This window comes from Carcharhinus amblyrhynchos, chromosome 20 (genome assembly GCF_965287045.1).
Source record: "Carcharhinus amblyrhynchos chromosome 20, sCarAmb.v2.hapA, whole genome shotgun sequence".
Classification (NCBI taxonomy): domain Eukaryota; kingdom Metazoa; phylum Chordata; class Chondrichthyes; order Carcharhiniformes; family Carcharhinidae; genus Carcharhinus; species Carcharhinus amblyrhynchos.
This window is the reverse complement of record NC_137343.1, coordinates 18,936,800-18,962,827: the sequence shown is the minus strand read 5'-3', so window position 1 is coordinate 18,962,827 and position 26,028 is coordinate 18,936,800. Positions and strand designations below refer to the sequence as shown.

General features: G+C 40.7%; 1 protein-coding gene across 2 annotated transcripts in view; it reads right to left on the bottom strand.

Annotated features, from left to right (window-relative positions):
• Positions 1-26,028, bottom strand: part of LOC145355806 (protein-tyrosine sulfotransferase 2-like) — an 82,247-nt gene that overhangs the window by 19,873 nt on the left and 36,346 nt on the right. The window contains exon 2 of one of the 2 annotated variants that reach the window (XM_080208196.1): positions 11,541-11,632. The gene's annotated coding sequence lies outside the window, so the exon portion shown is untranslated. Of the gene's footprint in view, positions 1-11,206; positions 11,291-11,540; positions 11,633-26,028 lie in introns of those variants that run through there. The other variant, XM_080208197.1, reaches the window with a different exon arrangement.

Here is a 26,028-nt window from a genome sequence, read left to right as displayed (position 1 = left end):
GGCCATCTAGCCCTTCGAGCCTGCCCCGCCATTCAATAAGATCATGGCTGATCTGCTGTGGCTCAGTTCCACTTTCCCGCCCTCTCCCCATAACCCTTAATCCCCTCTCTTATCAAAAACCCATCAACCCGCTTCTTAAAAATATTTAGCGAGGCAGCCTCCACCACTTCAACGGGCAGAGAATTCCAGAGATTCACCACCCTTTGAGTGAAGAAGTTCCTCCTCAACTCCGTTCTAAACCGCCTCCCCTTTATCTTGAGGCTGTGCCCCCTAGTCCTACTGTCTTTTTTGAGCGGGAAGAGTCTCTCCACCTCTATCCTATCCATCCCATTCATCATCTTATACGTCTCAATGAGATCTCCCCTCATTCTTCTAAACTCTAACGAGTACAAGCCTAGTTTATTCAGCCTCTCCTCATAGCTCAACCCCCTCAACTCCGGTATCAGCCTAGTAAACCTCCTCTGCACTCCCTCCAGGGCCAAAATATCCTTGCGTAGGTGCGGCGCCCAAAACTGCACACAGTACTCCAGCTGCGGCCTCACCAATGCCCTATACAGCTGCAGCAAGACCTCCCTACTTTTATATGCAATCCCCCTCGCTATGAAGGCCAGCATCCCATTCGCCTTCCTGACCACCTGCTGCACCTGCAAGCTGGGTTTTTGCGACTCATGCACAAGGACCCCGAGGTCCCTCTGCACCGTCGCCTTTAGGAAAGGAAACCTGCCCTCCCTTTCAGGAAGGAAATTTGCTGTCCTTACCTAGTTTGGCCTACCTGTGACTCCAAAGCCACTCTCAACTACCCTCAAATGGCTTAACCAAGGGCAATTAGGGATGGGCAATAAATGCTGGCCAGCTAGCAGCATCCATGTCCCACGATGGAGTAGCCATTTTGCACTTGGAATAGTGTTCAATTCTGGTTGCCACACTACCAGAAGGGTGTAGAGATTTTGGAGAGGGTACAGAAATGATTTATCAGCCTGGTGTGGAGGGCATTAGCTATGAGAGGCTGGAGAAACTGGTTTGTCCTCACTGGAACAAATGAGGTTGAGGGGTGACAAGATTATGAGGGGCATGGTCAGAGTGGATAGTCAGAAGAAGTTTTTTCCCCCCCAATGTGGAAGAGTCAATTACTAGGGGTCATGTGGGGCCTCAAATGAGGGGATGTGGCATGAAGCAGGCAGGACAGAATGTGCAAAAAACAAAGTTAAATTCTTAAAAAAAAGACTGGATGAGGAGCCTGAAAAGGGACCAACTAAGTAAAGTGCCTATTATTTAGCCTTTACGGGAAATGGTAGATCTCAAAGCAATAGTTGACAGTGGCTGTGGCCACAGTTATAGGGGAGCAGGCATTTCAGTACCTTCAAAAAGGCCTCCAACCATCGAGACTGAGAAAGTCAAGAGCCATATTGTCTACGTATATGGGAGAAACATTGAAGACCATAAAGTCAGCAACAGTTACTGTGTACTACATGAATTGAAGATCATACACCTTGCCTATTGGGCCACGACTGACCCAAGCAGATAAAATTAAATTGGTTGGAAATATTAAACCTATATTACCTAATTATTATTATTATATTGTTTGTGGAAATTTACTGTGTGCAAATTGGCTGATGTATTTCCTACATCACAGCAATGACTATATACTGTACCCTTAAGGAATGTTTTTATGTTTCCATGCAGAATCTGCTGTAGCAGTGTGTTTTTATTATTGGAGCCGTTCTGTCTATAACTGACATCCCAAACTGTTTCTGCAGTGGTATAATTGATCTTAACTGCCCTCCAAGGGCAACTAGGAAATGGACAATAAATGTTAGCCAGCTAGTGCCGCTCATGTTCCACAAATTAATTTTAAAAATTGATATAATGTTTGTTTTAATCTGAACTAATGCAGGATTCTTTCCTCCTGCGATATTGCAGAGTAGCATTTGATTAGGTTGATTGACAGGCAAGATCAAATGGGTAGGGCTAGGCATTCACAGAACACAAAGCAGTCTGCTTTTTGGGATCTGTAGAGAGAGGTCAATTTCTCTATCTCTTGCTTGGAGGTCTGCAGACTGGAATCTGCTGGGAAATAAATCCCTTTCTTTGAGATTCTACTGTTTGGGGGGCAGAGCTTTCCCGAACTTTAGTTAGGCTGCACTTGGAATATAGTGTTCAATTCTGGTTGCCACACTACCAGAAAGACGTGGAGGCTTTGGAGAAGGTACAGAAAAGATTTACCAGAATGTTTCCTGGTACGGAGGGCATTAGCTATGACGAGAGATTGAAGAAACTAGGTTTGTCCTCACTGGAATGACAGAGGTTGAGGGATGACTTGATAGAAGTCTACAAGATTTTGAGCAGCATGGGCAGAGTGGGTAGTCAGAAGCTTTTCCCCAGGGTGGAAGAGTCAATTACTAGGGGTCCCAGGTTTAAGGTGCGCAGGCAAGGTTTAAAAGGAGACGTACGAGGCAATTTTTTTTTATTACACAGAGGGTGGTGGGTGCCTGGAACTCTCTGCCAGGGGAGATAGTGGAAGCAGATATGATAATGACTTTTAAGGGGCGTCTGGACAATTACATGACTAGGACAGGAATCGAGGGATATGATACCAGGAAGGGTAGAGGGTTTTAGCACAGACAGCATGGTCAGTACAGGCTTGGAGGGCCGAAGGGTCTGTTCCTTAGCTGTGGTCTTCTTTGTTCTTTGAAGTTGCCACATGAGAATTAGAAGACAGGTGTCTATCTGGATCACTCTCGAGGTGTTAAAAGGCCAGAAACTGAGTAGCCACGTAAGCATCTATATTCTTTGTTTGGTTTGGGATTATTGGAAGCTCAAAACAATGGAGGGAAACATTTACATGATTTTGCATTGAAATACCATTGTTACAAAGATGTGCTTGCGTGAATTATTTCAATTTTAAAAATATTTTCTCCAAAACAGACAAGAATGATTTTAGATCTACAGCAAAATGGCCGAAAGTCTAAATAAGTCACTTGAATATACTAATTCTGTTACAACAACAGCTTCCTTGATTTATAAACAATCTCTTCCTGCCTTGAGATTTGTATTGAGACAGCCACATATTCCACAATGGAAAATGAACCATTCAAATGTCATTTGCTTGGACAAAAGACCTTGATTTCTTTTTCTCCCTATCTGATAACTCTTCAGATGTGCCAACAAGTTATCATTGGAAAATTTTTTTTTGAAATACTAACAGTGGAGAGAATTTACATGATCAACTAAGCTTTTTGTGTGTTTGAATATGTGCTTGGGCAGAACAAACAAGGAAAGCGAAGAGAGGAAAGCCCTTTGATCCTCCTTCTTCTGTTCATTGCACTATATTAAAAACATTTTTAAGCAATTCCCCTACCGTCACCCCAGCGTCGCCTTTTTTTTGAGACAGAAGAGTCAAATTACTCCCAACGACAAAAACTTTCTCCCCTAGGAGGAAAGAATCTAGCTTCCAGTCAGACCTTTCCCAACAATTTGGTAAGGTAGTAGGGTCACATGCAATACATAGCTCAGTACCACGTATAAATTCAACAAAAATTTCATATCAAATTAAGTCAAAAATCTTACTGGTCTTGCTCCAAACTCTGGAAAGATGAGCAATAAAGAACAATCATTAGCATACAATTCAATGCCTTATTACTTGAATTTTGATTGATTTGAGGGGTTGTGAAAAGAATGAACTAAATCAGTATCTTTTAAAACGGTAAGTTTATTATGCAGGAAATTTCATTAGGTGTATGGCTGTAGACTCACTCAAGGGTAAACAAGTCATTCACTTGCAATTTTAAAATCAATTTGTCTTTATGCTACCGAAGCACTGGTTTACCTAGTATCTGAACATTAGCTTCAAACAAAAAGAAAACTGGGAAGTCACCATTAGATTAGATTACCCTGCATAGGTTTTGATCAGATCCAAGTCATTGTACTACCACATTTCATAATTATTTTGAGTGCAACTACACGACCATGAATTTGGTGAACGTTAGTTAGAATTTATAACTCCAGAGTTGGGTCCTGAGGCAATTCCTTAACGCAATAAAATTGAATGCTACAAAACTTCTCAGGAAGGCTATTCCTCTAGAGCCTGGCATGGAGGGCATTAACTAGGAGGAGAGGTTGAGAAACGTGGTTTGTTCTCACTGGATCAATGGAGGTTGAAGGACAAATTGATAGACGTCTACAAGATTATGAAGGGCATGGACAGAGTGGATAGTTGGAAGCAATTTTCCAGGGTGGAAGAGTCAATTACTAAAGAGCATAGTTTTAAGATGCGAGGGGCAAAGTTTAAAGAAGGACAAGGCAAGTTTTTTTTTCAAAACAGAGGGTGGTAATGGGAGTTTCACTGATCTCCCAGGTGCTTCATAACCTACTACAAAGGTCTCTTACTACAGAGTGCAGCTTCTCTAGTCTGCTCTGGAGTTGCTAGAAATTAACGAGATTGGAAGCAGAGCTCTGTATGTGCAACAGAGGAAAGGTATACAGTATTTATTTTTATGGGCAGAGTGAGATCCACAATAGTTGTACAACACATTGTGCTTTTACAGCTTCTGGTTCAAAGTAGTAATTTGATACAACAGCAATCTTTGTGTAGCACCTTTAAACCAACCAAAAAACCTGGGACAAAAAAAAAGGCATATGTTAGGACAATGGTAAATGTTATTTGCTGGGCAAACCAGATCCCGAGGGAATTAACCTTCTTGACAACATCTTTTACAGATTTTAACAATAAAAATCCAGTAATATTACCCAAAGCAAAGAATTGTTGCTTCTTTAATAAAAGTCTAACACATTACTCCTCAAAACACTTCCACTCAAGTGGAAATCCAAAAATGTTCAGCACCAAACTGTTTACTGAAAAACAAAGGCTTTTCTGGCTTGAAATTGCATGGCTGTTTCAAATTCATAATTTGCGCACCTTCTCCTCCACAGAGGGCTACCACAATTTAGCTGAACAACTTTCTTTAAACATATTTTTCCCCTTTCCTCTCAAATTCTATTGTCCACAAACATCTTTGAATTCAACTCCTCCAAAATACAAAAATATTTCCTATTTTGTCTTTAGGGTCAATAAAATTTAACATACCTTCCCCTGTTTATCTATGAAACCTCTAACTTGAAAAAGTTCCTCGTCACTTTTAAACTGCCCTTCGAAATTCAACAACTAAAAAGTCAAGTCCTACTTATCTTGTAATGCAAATTTTAAATCCAACCTGTTTATTTATAAATACAACTTCACCATAACCTCTCATTACAAGTGCACGAACCTAATGTCCTTACCCTTTTATCTCAGTTTTCAGACAAGCTGGTGTCTAGTAACCTTCCGTAGATTAAATAATCGTGGACACACCACATACTGCTTCCTTTACAAAATATCACTCTAATTCCAGAAATATTTTTAAAAAAAATCATCCATCATCCCAGACAAAATGAATAAGATTTAACAATTCACTACCATTTTTCTGGGCTGAAATCAAGAGACACTGTTTCACACAAATAGTAATTAATATTTATAAAAGTTAGGAGGTTAACATGGTGTACACAAGAACACAAATAATTTTGAAATCAGGTAGCTGCTGTATCATCAGATTGTAGGCTCCTATAAAGGATGTGGTATGAATCAGTAAGTTTCTCAACTATTTTTTAACCTTTGAAATCCACTCAAATCCACGTAATAACTAGGGGACATTTCAGTATCACCATCTATGTACGTATAGAAAATGTAAATTGATACAATTATATCTGAAATAGCAGATAGCTGAGAGCTGGTGAAACTGTGATGATGGACGACAGAGCAGCTGGTATTCGAAAGGATAGCATTTCTATTAGTTACAGCAGCCTTTTGTGCAAGTTTCTGCACTTTGCATAAAGATGGTGTAGCTCTCACCACAATGCAGCTGCCAAGGGGTGCCGGCAGCAGTGTTACCTGCCAATCCAATACGTGCAGGTCTACTGACTCCATCTAGGAGTGAACAAAAACATAATTGTCTCACACATTTTGTAAGCATCTCACATATTGACTGAGGGGTAGTATTAAATTGTGATTAAGGAGAAGTTTTGACACAAATTGAACCATCATAGAACCTTTACAGTGTAGAAGCAGGCCATTCTGCACTTAATCTCTGACACAGCATCCCACCCAGCCCTTTCCCCTGCCTCATTCCTGTAACCCCACACACTTACCATGGTTAGTTCCTCTAACCTACACATTTTAGGGACACAGAGGCAAGTTAGCATGGCCAATCCACCAACGATGTTTGTATAAATTGGATAATGCATTATGAAATAAAAAGATAGGGACACTGCTCACAATAATATACTGAATTTAATGTGATTTTTTTACAACTGAAACGAATGCCCCTTGTATAGATATTCCTGATGTATCAGGTCTTGTCATGAAGTTACAGAATCTAAATTTGTAAATCCTCACTGGCTCTGTTTCTCATCCAGATGAAATAATCACATTGAGAGAGCAGAAGAGCATGACTCCACTATGCTTATGAATAGTTCAAAAATACTCAAACCTCCTCTGTCTTCCCCACTTTTGGGTTGAGTGATAGCATGTAACAAGATGTGTAGTTGTAGGTGGGTGAAGAGAAAATGCCCATTGCATACTGCTATTAAAACCATTAAATCAATAATACATCATTGAAAACTACAAAGAAACCATGTAACTTTTACGCCAACGTCTACTGTTTGTACGCCAAATATCAGATCATCACTGAGAAGCAGCGCAATGAGTAGGAATAAGCAGATTATTATCTGGCAGACTATTACTAGTTATGAGTGGGCTACTACAAGGATCAGTGCTGGGCTCACTGCTGTTCACAATCTTTCCAAAATGATTTGGATGTAGAACCAAATGTAGTATTTCCAAATCTGCTGATGACACAAAACTGAATGGGAATGCAAGTTGTGAGGAGGATGCAAGGAGGTTTCAAAAGGGATTGGACAGGCTAAGTGAATAGGCGAGAACATGGCAGATGAGATATAGCATGCCACTTTTGGTGGAAAAAACAAAGGCAGAGTATTTCTTAAATGGTGAGAGGTGGGAAGTGTCAAGTCCCTGGGTATCGTTGCTCATACATCTCTAAACATTAACAGACAGGCTCAGCAAGTAATTAGGAAGGCCAATAGTATGTTGCACTTTATCATATGGGGATTTGAGTATAGGAGCAAAGATGTCTTGCTGCAACTGCATAGAGCCTTGGTGAAACCACCATCCAGTAGTGTGTACAGTTTTATTCTCCTTATCCAAGGAAGTATACACTTGCCGTAGAAAAAGTACAATGGACGTCCACCGGACTAACCCATGGAATGGCAGGATTGTCTTACGAGGAGAGATCGAGAGAACTTCATGTTCTCTAGATTTTCTAAGAATGAGGGGTGATCTCATTAAAATATACAAAATTCTCACAGGACAAGGTAAATGTAGATAGGTGTCTGTTCGCTGGTGAAAGAACCAGGGGACAGGCTATTTAAGACTGAGATGAGGAAGAATTTCTTCACTTAACATGTGGTGAATCTTTGGAATTCTGTACCCCAAAGGGGGTGGAAGTTTAATCACTGAGCATGTTCAAAAGCAAAATAAATAGCTTTCTGGATGATGATATCAAGGGATATAGGGATAGTGTGAGAAAGTGATGTTGAGGTAGATGATCAGCCATGATGTAATTGACTGAAGGAGCAGGCTCAACTGGTAAAATGGCCTACTGTTCCTATTTTCCTAACTTGATGTCATATTGAGAGCAGTTAGCATAGATTTTCTCCTTCATAAACATGAACTATTGAAATTTTAATAGGAAAAATGACAATGCATAAAAAACCCACAAATTTAAGTATCACAGACAGGAAATACAAGCGGATGTAAAACTCATGATTATAAACAAACTGCTGGCTACCCATCCACAGTTTGTACTGAATATTAGACAGAGCTAGGCAATTTAATCACTAAAGCACCCACAAAATTTTTAGAATACAATAAGAACATATTATATTTACTCAGAGGAACATTATCCAATACAGGGCATAAACAGCCCTCAAAACTTTTAATCATGACTAATGCTACAGGAGAACTATTAGCATAAAAAGTTAAAATTAATTTATTAAATCACAAGTTGGCTTACATTAACACTGCAAAGATCCCCTAGTAGCCACAATCCGGCGCCTGTTCAGGTACACAGAGAGAGAATGTACCATGATCAATGTACCTAACATTTTTTTAAGAACATAGATGAAAGTTAAAATAGCAGGCAGAAAGGAATTTCAGGTGAATGTATGACTCGTCCATAGGTTAGCACTGCACAGCGTCATTTCAGGGTCAGAATTTTCTGGCAACATAATGGAAAGTTTAAGGTGCACACTGCTGAACAACATGCATCACTTTGCCTGTAAGCTCATGAAAACAACAACTCACGTTTCATGAAATTGCTATATTGTGACAAGTTTTAATTGATAATAAATGAGCCAAAGTTAGTGCTGGCATCTGACAGTGTAACGTTCCTTTTAAATGAAGACATGCATATTCCTGCAATGCCATTTTTCCTCCTCTCCTGTTCAAAGGAAACATTTGAAATTAAATTGCTTGAAGTTTAAAAAATGTTTTAATGTTGTATTCCACTTCTCCAGTTTTCTCTCTCCCAATCTAATCTTTCTTGGCTTCCCTATTTTTGTACCTGACAACCACACTTCAGTTTTCTTTTCAGTCACCCTCCATTTCTTTCTTAAACCACAAGTTTCTTACGTTGAGGTAGACTGTTGGACATGTTGTTCACTAAGGTTCCAGATGCTCCTTTATACTTTGTACTTTCAGCAATTTGCAGCAGAAAAAAAATTAAATCACAAGGGCAAGGGAAAAGCCTAACCAATAGGTCATACCATGAAATACCTCACTCCAGCAAAATCTGGGGTTCAGTCCTAAGTGTTCATCTGGCACTGCTTTGTTGACTAATTTCACGAAGGTAGCAACTGGTTTAATCATTGTTGAAATTTTAGTAACTGATCAGTTCAAACCACCTTAGTTCACTAACCACAATCTGATCAGTTCTGGCCCCATAGATCTGACATTAGTATCCTAGGTTGAGGATTGGAAAGCAAAGAATTAAATGCTATGCCTTAATCAATTCATTAAAGTTCCTTCAAATCACATTCCATAGCTAATCTTGCTGCCTCAAAATATAGCCTACATTAGTAAACTATGTGGACACACATGGAACAAGTATCACAATAAGAAATTAATACTTCTAGGAGGGGGAAGGTTAAAAAAAAAGGGAGAAAACTAGTAAAAAGTATTTCGTATTCAAGGCAAAGTTAGCAAACAGGCTCATTTTCTAATTTAACATTTCTTCCTGTCATCTTCAATCTGTATTGCACAGCAACAAAGAGAGAGGAAACAGAATAGATCCACCCAGTCATCTTCCACTTCAACTACATTTAATCTGCACATTTCCTGCATATAATACTTAGATTCAGAAGTTTGCTAATTAAAATTTTCTGTCTAAAACTTGCTCAATACTGAATTAGAAAAAAACTGACTAATTGCCTGCATCACACTTACTCTATTCTTGTACAGCAAAACAATGATGTCAATATTTTAAAAAGGTGGCTGAATGCTTTACTTGCCTCTACAGGAAAACAGATAAGAAATGTCTATTTGTACATACTGATCTGATCTACCAGTTAACCACAAATCAATATCAGAAGTCTGTCATGAAGTTTGAAGTATTTATAGCTGCATTATAGACTATAGCCAGTGACAATGTGTCACTGGCTATAGTTTCCAAACATTAAATGATTGTGGTGGGTATTTAGTGTTACATCTGCCAGATAAATTAACATTAAATAATTCACTATTTTAAACAAAAAAGCCTTATGCTTATCTATAAAAGTGTTATTCTCTTCACGAAGCAAAAGTCCCCAGGAACTTAACAGGAAAGTTGAAAATTGGATTGAATACTTGGGTTGAAAATACAATAAAGTGTGGTATTTGGGTAACTTAAAGCATAAAAGATGTATTTTAGGAAACCTGCAGAGGATAGGGCTCTTTGTACTTACTGAAAGATAAACCAGATGGTAATCCAGCATTAGAAAAGGAGGTTGGATCTTATGGATGGAGATGATTGCTCAGGTAGATAGAGAAAAGGGGCTGGTTTTGAAATTAGAAAAGGATGAAAAGCATGAAAAGCAATCGACCAGGGCATTGTTGAGTTTTATGGTTATGATGGATTCTGGGCTATTTTGTGGAAAAGCACATGGATGAAGGGGTTCTGAATAAAATGCAATTTGTGTAGACTACTGAGAAACAGAATGAGTATGATCGGCAAGTTTCGGTAGCTTTGGAAGAGGCATACAAAAGTAGGCAAGCAATGCACTGAGAAAGGGCTATCGACTAGAACCTTGCATGGGACATTTGGGATTTTCACCCTTTCAGGTTAAAGGACTGGTGTGGCACACTAGGGAAATTGATGAAGGTAAGGCCACAAGGTGGTAATGGTAGGAGTTAAAGACACTGGCTTCAGCTTTACTGACAATGACATTTCAACTTTTGCCAGAGTATAGGATGATAGCAAGACCCTCATGCTGGATATTAGATGTAGGAAGGTAAAATTTAATGTCTTTTGCGCAAGCAAACCCTGCAAGGCAGTCTGCGCAATACAGAAAAATCACATCCTGCAAAGAAGCAAAAAAAGCCCTGTGTCTAAAGGTAGTCATTTTAGGCACTGAAAGGGTCTTATTTTCACCCGCAAGATTATGTCTCTTCTCTACAGATGCTTGGTCAGAATTTCATAAGAACTCAAAAATTTCCCATCATGGTCTTCAGAGAAACACTTGAAAATCACTTTTCAGTTTAAAAGCGTAGGTTCTACTCATGGACGTTTAACAGAATCACTTGGTAGTATGGAACTTGAATACTGCTAAAGATACTGCTAAACAACTGACTATACTATTTCCAAAAGTAGAAGTGAAACCAGAGAATATATTATATCTTTGATGGATTAAGCTTACTTCAAATATTCTCTTGTAACATGTATTTCATGCTGAATTCAAGCACAATATCCACCAACCATTTACATTCCCAATTATATTCATACTAGTTTACCTATACATTTCTAGCTGTAAAATTAAAAGTAACTTACAGATACATACACTGCAACCAGTAAATATTATAATTTAATTTTTTGCCAGGAAGAGTTAAAATATGATTTGTTACCTTGTGCGGTTTCCAGAAAAATGTTGCATTTAATACCTCTCAGGATGGCATAGTAGTTAGCACTGCTGCCTCTCAGTGCCAAAGACCCGGGTTCAATCCCCAGCTTTGATTGCTGTCTGTGTGGAGTCTGCACATTCCGTGTCTGCGTGGGTTTCCTCCAGATGCTCCAGTTTCCTCCAACAGTCCGAAAGACGTGCTGGTTAGGTACATTGGCCATGCTAAATTCTGCCTCAGGTGTACCTGACCAGGTGCTGGAGTGTGGCGATTTTCACACCAACTTCATTGCAGTATTAACATAAGCCTACTCATGACACTAAGAAATAAACTCTCATACCTTATAGATGCAGCATCGACACCATCTTGTGTGTTGCAAAACTATCATTTTGACATTTCACTGTCCTATTCTCCAAATGCATAAGACACGAACTGGAAAGGAAAAGGAAACAATTAAAAACTACCGATAATGCTAAATTTCTGGCACAAACTGTTGAACAATATAAGCAATTTATTCTCCAAGTTCAAATGCTTCCAAACCTGGAATTAAAAAAGGTTGACTATTTACATTTTTTCCAAGAAATTGAGCAGAACTGATAAAATATTATTGATCTGCAACATTAAATCTGTTTCTCTCTCTCCATACATGCTACCTGACCTATGTTGTATTTCCAGCTTTATTTTGACCGTGAAAGTACTTCAGTGTGACAGAGTTACAAGACAACAAACCAATGCCTCTATAGTGTAATGAATTACAAGCTGGAATGAGTTGTCCATTGTACAGGTCAAAGGGTGGGGATAATTCTGGGCTATGCATGTAGTTTCAGTCATCCTACTTCAGAAAGAATATTGAAGCTTTGCAAAGCATTCAGAGAAAAGTAACTATGACCTATGGAGACTAAATTAGCTAGGCATTTAAATTAAATACAAGTATAATTAGATCAAATAAAAACTCACCGACTGCGACTCACTTTTTATCCTACCTCCCACCTCACTCTGACACACCCACAACTTTCACTACTTGACTTTAAGTAGGAGGGAAATTGGAGGAAGAAAAGGCCATTTAGTCCATTGTGTTAGCTCCTTGCAGCATTCATTTCCCCAACAGATCGCTCATTTGATTTTATCTTACTTTTCACTGAAAAACTTCAAGATCATTGTGCTATCTATATCTCCATAATTCTAGCTTTCCGTTAATAAAGACGGACAGGCAGCGAGGTAATTGTATTGGAAGTCCATCAAGAAAACCTACAATCATACAAAAAAAGGATACAATGCAAGAACAGGCCATTCAGCCCAACAGTCCATGTTCCATTTGAACATTCTCCCATTTTTCTTAATTCAACCTGAGCAGCATAACCCTTTATTCCCTTCTCCCGCACATGCTTGTCTAGTCTCGTCTTAGAACAAAGATCTATGGCATTTATCTCAATTACTTCCTGTGGTAGTAATTCCACATCCTCATCATTCTGAGTAAAGAATTATGATGTGGTGCACAAAATATAGATTTTTTTTGTTATGAACTAATTGTTCTAAACTTTTGGTTTAAAGAAAGGGGATTGATGAATGGTATGTTAGTTGTATCAAAGGTAAGAATCCACAGGTGAAAAGCATCCAATGATTAAGTTTTTTTTGAGTATTTCTGTAATACTGGGTATTGGTTCAGGAGCAGGCAGACATACGTTGCATTCTGTATATAAATCTAGCTTTAGGTAAAAGATTCTTAGCATCTGGTTTCCACTGTCACCATGTGGCTACAGAAGAAACTAACATACTATTATCTTTATCCACAAGGGTTTTATTCGTCTTCCCCCCACCCCACCACCTCCACAACCAGTTAGTTCACAGAACCAGTTATTCCATTTCCCTTTTACCTCATTTTTTTCTGAATGCTATAACCAGCAATATTGTTTCTCTATTAATCTTTTGCAGCATGTGGGCATCACCAGGTCAACATTTACTATCCATCTCGAGTTGCCCTTGAAAAAGGTAGTGGTGAGCTGCCTTCTTGAATCACTGCAGTTCCTGAGATGTCGGTACACCCACAGAGCTGCTGGGAGGAAGTTCCAGGATTCTAACCCAGCGACGTTGAGGGATCAACGGTATATTTTCAAGTCAAGATGGTGAGTGACTTGGTCTCAAAGCTCCAGGTGGTGGTGTTTTGTCCTTCTAGGTGGTAGTAGCTGTGAGGTTGGAAAGTGCTGCCTAAGGAGCCTTCTTAGTGAGTGCACCTTATAGATAGCACAGAGTGCTTGTCTAAAGTGGAGGGAGTACCGATCAAGCAGGTTGCTTCGTCCTGGATGGTGTCTCGCTTCTTAGCCATTGCTCAGCAATCCCTGGTATATCCCATTCCTCACAATTATTGCCTCCAGTTCCCAACTTTATTACAGATACTACAATATTGCACAGTTTACCTCCATGTTAATAGCAATTCCTTTGGCTTTATAATTTTTTTTACAGTCTTGTTCTATTAGTTTCCTGGTCATTTATGCCCTAAGCTTACTCTTCCTCATGTCTTCCTTTCCCCATTTGTTACTTTAGCCTAATTTCATTGCCCCTCCATCTCTCTAATTTAAGCTTCTTGCCAATTCCCTACTTACCCTTTCCAATAGAAAGGTGATTTTGAAAAATCCTAATGGTGTGCTAAGAGTTTCAACCTCTTCAAATGCTTCCAGTATTCATTCAACCTGGCTATGGCCAGGATTTAGTTCCACTGTGTCTTGTGGAAAGAGGTCAAGAATACCATTAGAAGAGATTATTAAATTTCTCTCAATCTCCCCTTCCCACAAATTCCAGAAACAAATCATAACATGCCTAAAAAATCACATTCTACCAGTTTTTAAAAAATGTATTAATTCATGGGATATGGCTGCCATTGGCAAGGTCAGCTGTTTACAAAGAACAAAGAACAACACAGCATGGGAAACAAGCCCTTCGGTCCAACGAGCCCACGCCGCCATTTTAACATTACGAGTCCCCTCTCCACCCATGACCCTTGTCTATGCTTATGGCATTCCACATTGAGGGAAGACTAATTTAGGGACAATTTGTTACACCAATCAGCTTAACAGCACATCTTTGGGGTGTGGGAGGAAACCGGAGCAGCCGGAGAAAACCCACACAAGCACGGGGAGAATGCGCAAACTCCCGCAGACACTGGCCCAAATCCATGTATCTGCACAGCGAACAGTGATAGTCACTGAGCTGTCGTGTTGCTCAGCATCTGGTCCAGTTTAAGTGTACACCAACGACGGGAAGTACTAGGCTATTCTCGAAACAACCAAGAGCATCCCTCGTATGACCCATCGCGTGTACGCCCCTTGTTGGACAACAAGGTGGACCGAAGCACCTGTGGATTAGAAGAGAAAAACATCAATATCATCCACATCCTTATACACACATTCAAGGGAATCCCCAAGTGAAACAAGTGAGCCAGAAAATATGTTGGAAGGTCTATAGGAATCAATTGATTCCCAGGGACGTCGCAAGGCTCCTGAACCTTATTTAAAACAGTCTCCTATATCCCTTCATCTCCATCCCGCTCATGTGTCTAAGTAACTCCTGAACAACTCCAGCGTGCCTGCCTCCCACCACCTTGCTTGGCAGAGCATTCCATACACCCACTACCCTCTGTGTGAAAAACCTCCCTCTAACATCCGAATTATACCTCGCCCCCCTCACCCTTTGCCCGTGGCCCCTCGTAATGTGCGTTTCCAACCTAGGAAAAAGCTTACCACTGTTTATCTATACCCTTCATAATCTTATATACCTCTATTAGATCTCCCCTCCCCTTTACCTGCTCCTGACTGCTTCCAAACAACTTATTTCAAATTCGTCTCTTCTTAACCTTTTTCCAATGAGGTAGGTTGGGTTCAAATTGCTTCACCCAACAATTTGAAACTCTTATAATGTTTGTTTCTATGTTAGCCACATAATAGCAGCAGCATTATTCTCTGCATTTGGCTCCAAAGAATGTTTCTTGGAGGACAGTTGGGGAAATAAATAAAATAGTTGAGCATAAATACAGCATAAAATTATACAAAATGTTAAAAGATCTGGTATCTTAATATACTTTCCTCCCAGCACACTTTAAATACACTTCTGAAAAAAAATAGCATAACTGGGTCACCCTTTTATGTTCAATGAAAGGCTAGTCTTTCCAAGAAGATATGATTATCTCAAACAAGATATGGCAGTAGTCCAAGTATACTGATAGTAGCTTTATGTTAAGCTGAACAAAGGGTGTCATTACATTCAGGGATATGGGTCACTTCTTTCAGGGTCTCAACACCATACTTTTTTGAGAACTGACTCAAAATGCTCTTCTGTAAATCTGCTTGGTCAAAAAACCTTAAAGTCACAAAGAAGTTTTTCACAATTTGTAAAGCATCAAATTTCTCATTGTTTGCATTCTACAAGGTCTATCAACTCTAGCTTATTCACAGTTTAATTACCTACTGCCTCAGAATTAAAATTTACATTGTAGATACGAACTGCTTTTAAAACACTTTTTCCAAAAAATATTTAGAACAACGAGAGTCGTATTTACAAACATTATGGAGCACTCTGCTCAACAATTGTATTCTGGATTTTTAGCAACTGCCAATATTCATTTCAAGCCCTCGATCTCCCACAGCCACCTCAGCTCAATTCCTGCAAGCATTTGATCCCATTCTCTTAGTTTCTCATCTCTATTGCATCTGTTGTGATGATGCCACCTTCTGGCATCTACCTTTCTCCTTAACAAAGATCCACCGCAGCACTCAACCAGGTTCTACCCAGTTCCTGCACCTTTTCTCACCCCTTCTCTCTGAGAGGCATGACAGAGCACCTCGTCAACCTCTGCATTCAAAGAATCATCCTTTGCCATTGTCACTATGAAACACTTCTTCCCCCTCACCTCATTAACATTCCGCAGGAACCTCTCTCTGTGACACTCTGATCCACTCCTCCATCCAACCTAACTTCCCACCTCTTTCCCATGGCACCTTCCCTTGCAAATGCAGAAGGGGCAATACCCTGCCCCTTCCACCCTCCTCACCATTCAAGGCCCCAAACACTCCTTTTAAGTTTAAGCAGTGTTTCACTTGCAACTTCTTCACTTTGGTTTATTGTATTCACTGCTGCCAATATGGTCTCGTCTACAATGTGGTCACTAAATGCACACCGGGTGACATCTTTGCGGAACCACCTTTGCTCAGCTCACAAGCATGACCAACTCTATTGTTTGCCATTGTAACTCAACACCTTGTTCTCATGCCCACATATCCGTCTGTTGCAATGCTCCAATGAAGCCCAGCACAATTTCGTGGGACAGCATTTCGACTTACGATTAGCCATGTTACAGCCTTCAGGACTCAATATGTAGTTCAACAAACTTAGATTGACCTTTCTCCTCCACTTTTTTCAAAAACATTCCATAAATTTTTATCTTCATGCAAAAACACTCCTTTTTCCTCCCCACCACTTGTCATCTACCTCTTAAGTTTGCTAAACTTTTGTTGTAATCGCTTCCAGATACCTTATCTAACAGATCTGAAGAGCCAAATGGACTAGAAATCCTGCCAGACCTGCTGGGTTTGTCCAGATTCCATCATCTGTGGGCCGGCACTGTGGCACAACGGTTGGCACTGCTGCTTAACAGCACCAGGGACCCAGGTTCAATTCCTGAGTTGGTTGACTATGTGGAGTTGGTATGCTCTCTCCACGTCTGTATGGGTTTCCTCCAGGAGCTCCAGTTTCCTCCCACAGTCCATAGATGCGCAGGTTAGGTGGGTTGGCCAACTAAATTGCCCCTTAGTGTCCTAAGCTGTGTAGGTTAAGGAGGTTAGCAGGCCAAATACGAGAATAGGCCTGGGCAAAATGTTCTCTGTCAGAGAGTTGGTGCAGACTAGATGGGTCAAATGCACTGTAAGAATGCTATGATTTCAATATTTTGCCAAAATTGTAGATGGAGTGATGGAATGCAAGGATTGAGGATTTTTGGGAGGAGGCAGTATGACTGTTCTCAAATATTAATAGCGTTTGAAGACAGGGAATCATTTCCCAAAGTACACATGGGGACCTAGCAGGAAGTTGGATACTCAACAATGGAGGGGTGTTGGGTGGGTCTCATGGACAATGAGCTCAGAGGCCATTCAGGGAGGTGAGAGAAAACAGAGAGAAACGAGTTCAAGGTCCTGGGAATGGGGTAAGAGAGGAGTGCTAACATCCAAGAGCTATTTAGAATGGTATCTGTGCAGAATGATTAAGTCAAAATAGTCATTAAATGATATTAATGAGCACAAAAGTATTCTGTGCAATTGTTAAAACAGCAGACTTAACAGCAAATCATGTGGTCATTGATTTATTTGCATCTGGATTAGTGAATTGAAGTACAGCCTGCCAGCACCCTTAGATAACTGCAAAAGGAAGCAATTGAGGTTGAAGTGGCTAATGAACAGCTCAAAACAATCAAGGACAATTGGTTATGATGCAGTAGGAAGCAGAAGGGTTAATTGGAAAATAAAGTAAGGGGTTGCATTCATCCAGATGGGCACACAATTAACAAATACAACTTAAAAATGATTTTGTATGAGTAAATTATAGCATATTTTCTCAAATTCAGATTAGTTTTTTTTTCGATTTGTCAATTGAAGCACAATGGGATGTTCCTTCAAATTTGCAATACCCAAGTAGCCTTCAAATATCCTTCCAAGTTGCATTTAAAACAAACCAACTGATCAAGGTGTCTACAGCCAACTTGGTTTTCATTAATGCATCTCAAATCATGCCCAAAATAACTGCTGTCCAAAATCAAACTACAACAAATCAAAATGGGCAATAGATATTGATTTGGAGATGCAAGTTAATGTAGTTATCCTGTAGGGTCAAAAGCACATCTTGCTGCCCTCACACAATGTTTTCAAAATCTTACCACTGTTTGGAGTCCAGCAATAAAACAAATTTAATCAAAACTGAAACATCTCCATATTCACTAAGAACTTCTACAGAAAGATATTATTATGGGAAGTCGATTTAAAGTAAGAAACAGGAAAAAATGCAGATGTGTCGGTGCAGACTCTTCTGCACTGTATGATTCTAAGAAATTTAATGCAATGCCATCTGCAGCACAAAAAGTACTTTCCAACTATTGTGTGGGATCATAGCTGTCAAAGCTGGTCAGAGGAAACAATGCAATAGAATTGTTGAATTTTATGGTGGTGTATTTTTTAGTCAATGACACACCTAAACATAAGAGATGGCAAAGAGGTCATAGACAGATATTATGCCTATGTAGAAACAAAAAACCAACAATTTGCATTTATACAATGCCTTTAATACAGTAAAATATTCCAAGGCTTTGAGCAAGAGTGCAATCAGTCAAAATTTGACAACAAAGCCAAGAACGTCATTAGGAATTAACTGCTTGGTCAAAAAGATGTGTCAAAGGAGCATCTTGATGGAGTAGAGAGATATGGAGAGCGAGTGAGGTTTGTGGAAGACATTCCAGAACTGGCAGGCAGTTTTCAGTAGCGGGAGCTTGAACAATGAGAGGGCAACAAGAGGATGTTAATTTTAAAAATCAAGCTTTGGTGAACTGGAAGCTAATACAGGGTCAGTGAGGATGGAGTGAAGGGTGAACAGCATATTGTACGAGTCAAGATACAGGCATTAGCATGCGTGGAAGGTAGGAAATCAGTCAGGAGAGGATTGAAAGAGTCAACTCTGGAGGTAAAAAATTTTTTTTTAAATTCATATACGGGACGTGGGTATGGCTGGCTGGGTCAGCATTTATTGCCTATCCTTAACTGTCCTCCATTCCAGAAGGCATTTGGGATTCAACCATATTGTTGTGGATCAGGAATCACATGAAGACTGCCTTCCCTAAAGGACATTAGTGAGCCAGATGGGCTTTTATACCAAATCGACAATGGTTTCATGGTCACCATTAGACTTTTAATTTCGGATTTTATTCAATTCAAATTTCACTATCTGCTGTGGTCAGATTTGATAACTAGTCCAGTGATAATACCACTACACCACTGTCTCCCCTTAGTATGGGTGAGAATTTCAGCAAATTCACTAAGGCAGGGACAGACAGGGTTGGAACTGAGACAGGGGTGGAAGTAGCAACAAGGAGTCATGGTGATGGAGAGGGTATGGGATTGGAAGCTCAGTTCAGGATCAAATAGAATATTTAAGTTAAGGTGTCTGCTTCATCCAGGAATGATGTGGAGATGCCAGCGTTGGGGTAAAGTCAGTGGTTTTGGTCTTCAGTATGTTTATTTGGAGAAAATGTAGCATAATTGTTTTATAAGAGGTGCAGCCTCATTTCCAACCCCTCACAAATTAAAAAGTTTATCCATGGCCAGATGTCTGATACACAATCTCAACACAGACAGAATGAAGGCAGTCAGGGAGAGGTGCTGGCCATTTACAGTTGGATGTCAGTCTAAATGAAGATTCTAACATCATATTTTTATGTTGCCAAGGGGCAGCATATTGGTGGGATGGTATGATAGACTCATACATTTTAATACTGCCAGTATAGAACCTCGGAAACAGACAACAGCAATTTTAGTTTATATATTAGCCAATTTTCGGTTAAGCCTTAAATGTTATCTGGATATCTTAATTTAAAAGACTGCTTTAAAAGATTTTGTATCAGAACCCTCAAGTCAATAACTGTATATAAATAACAATTTTTCATTATCTTAGTGAGTCATTGGCTTCAAATGCAAGTTAAGGTTCTCCCTAACTAACCCTAAATGGGTATTGTATTCTTTTTGACCCCTCTGTTCCACCACCTCCATCCACTCCCATTTTGTCTGGATGAAGAGATTTCTCCTCACCTCAGTTCTAATTGGTCTACCCCACATCCTCAGACTGGGACCCCTCATTATGGACACCCTTCCTGTGATCTAGAGAGAGCATTTACTGTGTCTAAGTTTGTTAGAATTTTATAGATTTCTATGAGATCTCCATCATTCTTCTACACCCCAGTCAACATAATCCTAACTGACTCAAAATCTTCTCATATGCCAGTCTTGCCATCCCAGGAATCAGTCTGGTAAACATTCTTTGTGCTCCCTCTTATTGGAACAATATTCTTCCAGACTTCACCTGACGAAGGAGCAGCACTTTGAAAGTTTGCGGTTTCAGATAAACCTGTTGGACTATAACCTGGTGTTGTGTGACCTCTCATCTTGTTCACCTCGGTCCAACATGGGCATCTCCACGTGCTGCAATTATACAGGGCCTTGGTGAGGCCACACCTGGAATATTGTGTAATTTTGGTTTCCTTATGAGGAGGGCTGATGTGAAGGACGGCAGTAGTTATGGGAGATTTCAATCTGCATATTGATTGGTCGACCCATGTTGGACGAGGTGGGCTCGAGGAGGAGCTCTTGGAATGCTGCCGGGATAATTTCCTGGAACAGTGTGTGTTGGAGCCGACGAGGGAGCGAGCTATCTTGGATCTGGTGCTATGTAATGAGGCGGGTAGAATTAGGGACCTTGCGGTGAAGGATCCTCTTGGGGAGAGTGATCATTGTATGGTGGAGTTTCTGGTGCAGATGGAGGAGGAGAAAGTGGGTTCCCGGACGCGCGTCCTTTGTTTGAACAGAGGGGAGTATGGTAGGATGAGAGAAGAATTGGCGAATGTGGACTGGGGGAGCGCGTTGGAAGGTAGGTCTGCTGAGGAGCAGTGGAGGATCTTTAAGGAGATCTTTCTTGGTGCTCAGCAGAAATTTATTCCGATGGTCAAAAAGGACAGTAGGAGGAGAGGTAATAAGCCGTGGATAACGAAGGAGGTGAAGGAAAGTGTTAAATTAAAAGCGGAGGAATTTAGAGTAGCTAAGAGCAGTGGGCGAGAAGAGGATTGGGAAAGGTTTAAATGTCAACAAAGATTGACAAAGAAGTTGATAAAGGAGGGTAGGAGAAGCTATGAAGCTGGGCTAGCACTTAATATAAAAAAGGATAGCAAGAGTTTTTATAAATATATAAAAAGGAAGAGGCTGGCTAGGGTGAACGTTGGTCCTTTAGAGGATGAGAAAGGGGACCTAGTGGTAGGGGATGGGGAAATGGCTAAGGTCTTGAATAACTTTTTTGTTTCTGTCTTCACGGAGGAGGATGTGACTAATTTGCCGGGTGTTAGCGATGGAAAGGTGGTAGGACTGGAGGGTCTTAATGACATTACTGTTACTAGAGAGGTGGTGCTCAACAGACTGGAGGGGCTGATTGTGGACAAGTCGCCAGGACCGGATGGAATGCATCCGAGGGTTCTGAAAGAAATGGCGGAGGTTATAGTGGATGCCTTGGTGGTTATTTTCCAGACGTCGCTGGATTCCGGGGAAGTGCCGGAAGATTGGAAAACGGCTAATGTTACGCCGTTGTTTAAGAAGGGTGCCAGGCAAAAGGCGGGGAATTATAGGCCGGTTAGTTTAACGTCTGTGGTAGGTAAAATGTTAGAATCCGTCATTAAGGAGGAAATTGCGAGGCATCTTGAAGGGAATTGCTTGATAGGGCGGACGCAACACGGTTTCATTAAAGGGAAGTCGTGTCTGACAAATTTACTGGAGTTCTATGAGGATGTGTCTAGGGCAGTGGATAGAGGAGAGCCGGTGGATGTGGTCTTTCTGGATTTTCAGAAGGCGTTTGACAAGGTACCTCACAAGAGGTTATTGCAGAAGGTCAGGGGACGTGGAGTTGGGGGTAGGGTGTTAGCGTGGATAGAGGATTGGTTGTCAAATAGGAGGCAGAGAGTGGGGGTCAATGGGTGCTATTCGGATTGGCGGTTGGTGACTAGTGGGGTGCCCCAGGGGTCGGTGCTGGGGCCTCAGCTATTTACCATTTATATAGATGATCTGGAGGAGGGAACCGAGTGCAGGGTGTCGAAATTTGCTGATGACACCAAGATTGGGGGAAAGGCAAATTATGCGGAGGGTGTGGAGAGTCTGCAGAAGGATCTAGATAGGCTGGGCCAACGGGCCAGGAAATGGGAAATGGAATTTAATGTTGGCAAGTGCGAGGTGGTCCACTTTGGTAGGAAGAATGGTAGGAAGGACTATTACTTACGTGGCGAAAAACTGCAGCAGGCGACGGTGCAGAGGGACCTCGGGGTCCTTGTGCATGAGTCGCAAAAACCCAGCTTGCAGGTGCAGCAGGTGGTCAGGAAGGCGAATGGGATGCTGGCCTTCATAGCGAGGGGGATTGAATATAAAAGTAGGGAGGTCTTGCTGCAGCTGTATAGGGCATTGGTGAGGCCGCAGCTGGAGTACTGTGTGCAGTTTTGGGCGCCGCACCTGCGCAAGGATATTTTGGCCCTGGAGGGAGTGCAGAGGAGGTTTACTAGGCTGATACCGGAGTTGAGGGGATTGAGCTATGAGGAGAGGCTGAATAAACTAGGCTTGTACTCGTTAGAGTTTAGAAGAATGAGGGGAGATCTCATTGAGACGTATAAGATGATGAATGGGATGGATAGGATAGAGGTGGAGAGACTCTTCCCGCTCAAAAAAGACAGTAGGACTAGGGGGCACAGCCTCAAGATAAAGGGGAGGCGGTTTAGAACGGAGTTGAGGAGGAACTTCTTCACTCAAAGGGTGGTGAATCTCTGGAATTCTCTGCCCGTTGAAGTGGTGGAGGCTGCCTCGCTAAATATTTTTAAGAAGCGGGTTGATGGGTTCTTGATAAGAGAGGGGATTAAGGGTTATGGGGAGAGGGCGGGAAAGTGGAACTGAGCCACGACAGATCAGCCATGATCTTATTGAATGGCGGGGCGGGCTCGAAGGGCTAGATGGCCTACTCCTGCTCCTATTTCTTATGTTCTTATGAAGCCTGATTCTCCATTAATCATCAGGTTGACTTCACCCCAGAACAGATGAATCTTCTCTAACCGTGTTCAACCCATCAATGCTGGATAATTGCCCTTTAAAAACTAAAGAAAAATCTGTTGTTTGTCTATTAAGTTACACAGCTACTTCAACGTGACCCTTCAGTGGTACCACTTCACTTGTGCATTTCTTCAACACTGTTCTTGGGAGTCTGAGGGAAAATGAGAGTTTTTCCTTACATAGACTCTGGCAGACAGTTTTTTTGTATACAATGTCCTTATACCAGCATTCCACAGCTGAATGCCCTGGCTTCACACACAGTAACATGAACATGTTTCAAAACTCTTGGGTGTTGATTCAGCCAACATTTTGTGCATTCAGTTAGCAAACATTTCTGTGTTGCTTTGCTTCACAGACAAATCTGTACCAAAAGGTGCCATTTAACACATCAAACTCTAACTACTCTGCAATTCTTTTCAACACAACTACGATTTCTTTTCTGGAATCTGAAGTACTCTGAAGGCTTCAGCAAAAAGTTGCTTGCCAAATATCTACAATGTTTTTACATGTTTTGGTGCCTGGCTTCTCCAGTTGCACTAAACTTCTGGATATTAAACATTTTTCTCTCACCATCATGCACAGAAACACAGGAACCCCAAAATCTTCTGCTGTTTTGTTTGCATGCACAAATTAGTCAAAATACTCAGTATAGGAGCACCAACATTCTACATTTTCAAAGGGTACCAAGATGCTGAAAACACTCCTTTTTTTCACTAAATGAAGTTCCCCTGCACTTCCAGGAGCTACCTTGACCTTTTCTTTTAAGAAAAGCAACAACATCATGAGCTTCAGCCTCTTTTAAATATACCAGCTCTCCAATTCCTCTGTTGAGGGTCATTACTCAGATTCACCTCTCCTGTTACGTCTGGAGCACAACTTTTCCAATAAGTTTCCTCCTCCTGAGTGGCTAGCAAGTGCCAAAGTCCTCGCCGGGAGTTTTTATGTTGTATATTGGAGAATTGACACTAGGAATCAGAGGTAAAAATAATGGAGAATTAGTTACAAGATGGTGTTCATTACATGGCTGCTTCTTCTTTCTGGCAGTTTCCTGCACTCGTAACTCATTAAAAAGTCTGACAACACCAGGTTTCAGTCCAACCGATTTATTTGATAGTAAATTCACTAGCTTTCGGGTTAGCCCCTTCGTCAGGTGAATGGAGAGTTCTGGCCTCGTAACTCATGACATAACATCCATGAATACTTGAACATTTTAATACATGGTGCTTAGTGCAGCTACCAATAATCAATATTAATACATAACAGGAGGAGTTTGAAACAGAACACTGGACTATCAGCAAGCATCCCCACAAATAATAAGGAATTAATGAAGCAGCTGAAGACGGTTGTGTCATGACATCATTCTAAGGAACTCCTGCAGTAATGTACTGGGACTGAAATTAATCTCCAACATCCACAGGCATCTGCCTGTGTACTAGGTACATCTCCAACTGGGAGCTGGACAGCAGGCTAGACCATGATGCAGAACACCACCAAACATTGGTTCAATCCTGACATCAGCTCTTTTCTCTCCTTACAGATGCTGCTGGACTTGTTGAAATTTACCAGCATTTTCTCTTTTGCCTTCCATTAACTGTTTGCATTAAGAATCCACACCAGGTTTCCCACTTTCTTTCAGCTTTCCTTCACCTTGAATGTTCTTCCTATAGAGGGAGTGCAGCAAAGGTCAACCAAACCAATGCCTGGATTGGTAGAACTGAGAGAATTGGCTAGGATTATATTCATTGGCATTCACAAGAATGACAGGAGTGGGGCAAGACAGGATATATCCATGTGTTTTTTTGTGGGTATTTTGGTTTCCTCCCATACTTCAAAGATGTGTGAAATGAAATGTGTGAATTGATTAACAGTACTATATTTCCCTTGCAAGGGAAACAATCAAAGTCAATATGAGGGGCTAAGATAATAGGCCCTGAGTGGCTGTTGTCAGTGGAGGTTTGATGGGCTGAATGGCTTCCTTCTGCATTGTAGAGATTCTATTAAGGACTTATCTATAGTTCTTAGGGTGAAGGGTGAAAGGAATCAAAGGATTGGCGGGGTGGGGGGGGTGAGAGGCGGTGGGAGCAGGAACAGATTACTGAGTTAAATGATTAGTCACAATAATCATTCATAATTGGGTTTGAAGACTGCAAGGTGAACATAAATTTCAGCTAAATGGGTAAAAAGTACTGAGGTCCCATTTCCATTGATCCTTCGCATAAAGTTTTTAAGAACTGTAAAAATCACAATTTGGAATAGTGGCAAATTGACTATTTAAATCGAGGTATTAAAAAGCTCATTTTTGTTGAGCTGTATGCTTACATTTTGATGATGCAGCCTTAATTAAATCCAAAATCATTAGCAGTTACTTTTGTGGCAGCAGACCAATAATATTTGTCACAGTAAGGGCTATTGTATTATCATCCATTGGAAATTCATGGTCCTACATTGGAATTTAAAAACTTGGGAGGTCTGCAGTGCCTCAATTTTTCAGCAGTTTTCCTAGCACATAAAAATCATTAAAACAGGCATTTTCTGCAAAATAAAAATCAAAATAAAGATAAGCAGAATTTCATTGACTTGTCACCTCAGACTTCAGTGGTTTCAAAACACTAATTTTCATTTTCTTTCACAGACAACTCTTCCTCTCCATTTTCACATTAAACATTTGTACATGCAAACTGGCTTATATTTCTGCAATAGAGAAAAGACCAAGAACGTTGTTTCAGAGCTGCACAAAATATGACTGCAAAAAAGTAGTCATGTCCTTGGACACTTCAACAAAAATTATATCAAACACATTACCACTTAAATTTCACCCTTGTTGATACCTGACCAGTACAAAATTTAAAAATACTTTAAGCCACCCTATCAACTGTGTAGATCAGTGATGGTCTACCTAGGCCAGTAAGTGGGCTGCTGAGTGCCCTCCATCTCACTGGACTGCAAGATTGAAAT